The sequence below is a fragment of the Rousettus aegyptiacus genome, unplaced genomic scaffold (genome assembly GCF_014176215.1).
Source record: "Rousettus aegyptiacus isolate mRouAeg1 unplaced genomic scaffold, mRouAeg1.p scaffold_m13_p_10, whole genome shotgun sequence".
In the NCBI taxonomy this organism is placed as follows: Eukaryota; Metazoa; Chordata; class Mammalia; order Chiroptera; family Pteropodidae; genus Rousettus; species Rousettus aegyptiacus.
Window position 1 is genome coordinate 4,567,657 of NW_023416285.1, and position 5,649 is coordinate 4,573,305.

General features: G+C 46.2%; 1 pseudogene; it reads right to left on the reverse strand.

Annotated features, from left to right (window-relative positions):
- Nucleotides 1–4,151: 4,151 nt before the first annotated feature.
- Nucleotides 4,152–4,269, reverse strand: LOC118608920 (annotated as a pseudogene).
- Nucleotides 4,270–5,649: the final 1,380 nt, after the last annotated feature.

Below are 5,649 nucleotides of genomic sequence, written 5' to 3' on the forward strand. Positions count from 1 at the left end.
CCAACGCCGAATGGAGAAGAAGAAATCCCATCTGAGGGATGGTCACAGGGGAAATCACGAGTCCCACCTGCTGGGAGGAGGGAAATGAGGAAGCGGGGTGCGAAGGCCCTCAAAGACTCCTAAATACAGCCCAGGAAGAGCCGTTACCGAGCACTGGTGGAGTGTAACATGCGGGTGGCTGACTCTTCCCACTAACAGGGTGAGATCACCAGTCCCGGGTGACCCTAGTGCTCCTCAAGCATATCCTACAGAACCTTAATGCGAAAGATGTCTTTTGGGGTGGGGGAAAAGGTGTTTCTCTGGACAAATAAGTTCAGGGAATGCAACAAATAATATCTTCTTTTATTATTCCGCAGATCATATTTGCATGTTAAAGTCACAGAGGAGTCTTGCAGTAAAGAAACCTGTTTAACTGAGCCATTTTTAAAATGATTAGATTGGAGCGTTCTGTTTTTCTCTTATCTACTGTTGTTTCCTCAGTAGGTTGGGAGAGGTCTGGTGGACCTCACAGGGAGATCTCTATGGAATAATTCTATTCAAAGAGGGCCAGTGTCCTGGCTTGGGAAGGGTACGTCCCTGGAAAATCTCGGACAAGACGCTGACCTGCTGGTTACCATGGCTTCAACCTTGGACTAGGTAAGGAATCTCCCAGCCTTGGCCAGTCTGTACATGAGACTCAATAAGCCTGCCAGGGCTCCTCCAAGTTGCTTATGAAAATTCAAGTAGCATGGGGTTCGCGAAAGAGATTTTTATTCTACAAATATCGATAATTTTTATTAAAAAAGAACCTGTCAAGGCTCACACATTCTGTGATAGAATCAGAACACCGAGATGAAAATTTTATTAACAAAACAAGCAAACATCCACATTACATATTACATTAACATCACAGCAAAATGATCAATGCCCAGCCATATGGTGAGGCAATTCTAACACGGCGTAATTATAGGAAAATTGCTGCGGAGCTAGCTCTGAGTTGATAAAACGGGTCTAATAACTGTTTTCTCATTTTGTCGGGAGTGCGTCTGCATTCTCACTGTGACGTGCCACCCCGTTTTCTCTGTTGCACTTGATAAGGGCAAATTGGCACTGTGGGATGGAACGGGGCTTTGTTCAGTCTTGCGGTTCAGCCTCCAATCGACTGGAAGAGTCGTACAAATTGTTCTCCCTTCGTTTGACGACACTTATCAAGGCCCGACAAGGAAGGTAATTCGGGCCCCTCGCCAGGCAGACCAATCTCTCTCTCAAAAGAGACAGCACCAAGCCCCTCGGCATAATGAAATTGTGAGACTTTGCAGCCCTGGGAAGAAGAAAAAAAGAAAAAAAGAAAAAAGAACTTTCTGACACAGATTGCTTAATAAAGGGTACCCAACAGAGTAATCTAGTGAAGTATTTCAAAGAGCTATTCAGTTGTGGCATCGTGACCTCCTGGTGCTTGTGTGGAGATTTGCTCACTGCAAAACATCCTACCTGATGCGCGGCTGCTTGTCCTCCCTCACACACTCAGTATCTCTCGCGTGACCGTCATCGGAATTAGGACTTCATTAATCGTTTCCAGATTTCCAAACCTCAGAATTGGAATTAACGTTAAAAAGAAATAAGTCAATAAATTCTAAATCCCACCAACAATTGGGTAATGAAAATTCCACTGGTAGGCAGGCTGTGTTTTATCATTTCACTGATGGCCAGCAAAGGCTCTCACCTCTTGGGAAGCACTGCTCCACTCACGTGACTACTCCTTGACCTCTTGCCCCTGAGGTTTTTTTTTTTTCATCTCTGTCCCCCAGAACCCTGGGCATTTATGTCCCTGGCACACCATGCCCATGTTTTCCGGCAGAGAAAGCCGAGGCACAGAGGCATAAGTAACCCTTACAATCTCATCGCTAGGAGGCAGAAGATGTGGATGATATAAACAACAGGAACAAACAGTGATGGTGGGTTTCGATCTATTTTTGTCCTACAATCTATCTGTCTGTATCCCATTTTCCGTATAAAACGATACATTAGAAATCATGCTAGAGAATGAGTCGGCAGAACAGGAATCATTTCCATTCTCTTCAAGGGACTCGAGATGCAACTTAATCTTTCTGCTTTGCTTTCTGCTGTCTCACACTGGGAATGAAGGCATGCACACAGTATTTATATAGACACCTACTGTGAACCAGGTACAGAAATCTCATTATTAGACCTAAAATGGAAGTACTATTGGCTCCATTTTACAGGTGAAATCACTGAAGAATGAGAATTTTGGTGGATTCACTCAAAGCTCTTTAGTCAAAAGTGGGTAGAGCAGGGACAAAAATCCAAGTCCGCCTGAAGCCAGAGTTTGCTGAGTCACCACAGAGAAGGCCTGGCCAACATGGAGACTAAGCTTATGTATTTGGGGGCAAGTTTCTCGGTGCTTTGCTTTTACAGGCAGCCAAATAAAATCAAGCGATGGTAAAGCACATCTGAAAAGAAGCCTTTGTTAAATAACCTTCAGAGCCAAAATTGGTCTTGAAAGACCTCGTATCTTCAGCTGTCGGCTTCTGCTCGAATCTCCCCAGAAATGGGGGTCACTGCGGACAAAGCTTAGCAGGCGCTGTCACTGCTCCACTCACATTCACTCAGATCCCTTCGCCATTTTCGTGTGTGCCAGGTCGACAGCGGCAGTTGGAGGGAGGCCCTCAGTCACCAGACCCCTCGCCGCCTGTAGGCGCAGAAGCACAAAGGACCAGAGGTACCTGGGGATATGTGTCGTGCCCAGGGCTTAACCGGTGATGACTGCAGGGGTATAGATACTCCGGCCCCCTCGCCCTGGGTCCAGGAGCTCTGGCACGTGACCTTCACGTTTCCAAGGCGCCCCTTTGAGTTTGAACCAAAGCCACCTTCTGAGGTTGACATCCATGCTGGGCATTCTACGCTTCAGCCTCCTTTCCTCCCGCACCTTAGCGTTCACTCCTCTGTGCTTTATTTTCACGTACTTTATCATATAAGGGGCGGCTTCTGGGAAACCGACTTAAGACCCAAGAGCAGCCTGTCCACTGCTTGACACCCTGATTGTCTTTCCTTCCGTCTAGTAAATTGTTTTTCTTTCATGTACTGAAGCTTGGGCTTCCTGTAACTTCCACCTAACAGAGCTAGTCTGCCCTCCAAAGTGGCAGCGCGCACCTAACCCCCTCCACTTGGCTGGCTGTAAGATGGTCGAACGCACTAAGGATGGCTTTTAGCCTTCTTTTCTCCAAATTACAGAGGACTTAAATGAGAATCATGATGTTGGCTCAGCACTTGTATCATGAGAGCCTAAAAATAAAGAGTTTCCACTGCTACTTCTTCATCCGTTATCTTGGAACGAGAAGGAGAAAAAAGAAAAACTTAACAAAGGACTTAGAACCCATGTGTGTCTCCTTCCCATGTAAGAGAAGGAGCGTGGCCGACCTGTAATTAAGTCATCAAGTGCTATCTATAAGCTTTCGCTATATTCCGAAGAACGCGGGATCGCTTCATGCATGTTACCTCGTGGCATCTTCCCAAAACCCCGTTAGGAGTTACTACTGTTATTCCTGGTTTAAAGATGAGGAAACGGAAGTACAGAGAGGTTACGGCGTATGCCCCGTGTTCAGTATGAAGTGACGGGGCTGGGGTTTGAACTCGGGCAGTTTGACACCAGAGCCCACAGTCCGAACCGTCGCAAATTCCTGTGAACGTTCCGTGACGAGACGAACTCGTAAATGCACAGGTTGCGATGCGCGGAATTGCCGCTAGTGTTTATTAACAGGGTTTGAGAGAACACAAACCAAATTTCACACAGGACGTTCTTTTATATCGCCCGAACGGCTCCATTTTCAGCTCTTCTCCTCAGGAGACAAGTACTGTGGCCAACGAGACACCGGTAAAAAGACCCAAGGAACGGTTCAAAAGTGCTTGTGTGTTGGAACCTGTTCTCTCTCGCCGCTCATTGGAACCCTGAGAGCGTCAAGTAAAGAAGTCTTCGCCGCCTTCCTGGAAGATGGCTGGTTGCGCAGAAGGGAGCTAAGCCCTCTCAGCGGAGGCCCCCTGAGACCCGACAGCCTACACCATCTGAGCGAGGTCATCCTAGACCAAGGTTTCTCAACCTCACCGCTACTGACATTTTGGGCCAGATAATTCTTTTTTTTTTTTTTTTTAATTAATGCCTACAACACCTGATCTTCCTAGGTGGTCTCCCATCCAAGTACCACCAGGCCCAACCCTGCTTGGCTTCCGAGATCAGAGGAGATCGGCTATGTTCAGGGTGGCATGGCCATAGATCAGATAATTCTTTACCAAAGAGCTTGTTCCATGCGTTGTAGGATGTTGAGCAGCATCCCTGGCCTTCACCCAATAAAAGACCACAGTCACGACAACCAAAAGTGTATCAAAACATTGCCGAATGTCCTCTGGTGGTGGGGGTGCGTGTAAGTCATCCCAGTTGAGAACCACTGTTCGGGACCATCAGATCCCAGCTGATGCATCCCAGACCTGCGGGATTACTCAGCTCGCTCAAATAACTATAAGACAAAAATCAATAATTGGTTTAAGCCATTAGGTTTCGAGGTTGTTTGTTACTTGTCGAAAGCTAACTGAGACAGTCTTTGTAACAGAGATGGTATGCATTCACCAGACCCTTTCCTTTTCCTGGATGACGTAGAAAGACTACATTTTCCAGTCCTCTCTGTATTTAGGAGAAGACCTTGTAACATGTCTGACAATTGAAACGTGAGCAAAAGCGATGTGTAACTCTGCGTCAAGCAATTAAAAGTGGTATGTTTCTCTACAGCCCCTTTCTCCAATCTGCTTGCCTAGAAGGAAAACAACAAAACAAAACAAAACAAAACTTTACCATTGGCAGAATTGTAAGACAGCAGCCTGAATACCTGAGTCATCGCTGGAGGAGACCTGCTCAGGAGAGCTGTCCAGTTTGCACTGGACCGAGACATGAGTGAAGAGTTGAGCTCTGCCATCTTTAACCACTCAGATTTAGGGTTTACGTGCTATCACGGTGAAGCACAGCCTGGATTTTCATCCCTGACATAACTCACATGTTGGAAGTGAGCCCGACTTATTTATCTTTTCCTCCGGAGTGAGGAATAGGAAGGTTTGAATTAGCTGTGTCAGTAACGAGCAGATCCCTTTCAACATCTTTAGTTTAACCTGCCAATCACTGGAGTGCAAATCTCAGCTCTTGGATTTAATACATTTTTATTAAGTGGCTACTAATTGTCAGCAACCATACCAAGAACGGAACCGTGGAGATGAATGAGGCCTGGCTTCTGCCTCTTGGGAAATGGCAACCCTCTGGGGATGAGCGGTAGCCACATTAAAAGAAAATTCAGAAAATAAAGTAATCGTACTATGATGAACTTATAAATCACGTGCTGGGAGAACTTCAGAATCAGTGAATAAGTGCCTGGACCAGTCAGGCAAGGCTTCACAGGAGAAGTGATAGTGTATGTGGATCTGTAAACGTGAAGTGAGAATTTTAAGAGGTCAAACGAATACGAAGAAATAATGATAGATGTGCATCTGAGTAGGGGGCAGAGCAGCTGCAAAATAAACTGGAACATGAAAAGTCTCATGGCTTGGAAAAGGGTCGAGGAAAACAGGGTGACGGATCCAGAAACCTATGTTCTGCTCGCTTATTGCTGTGTT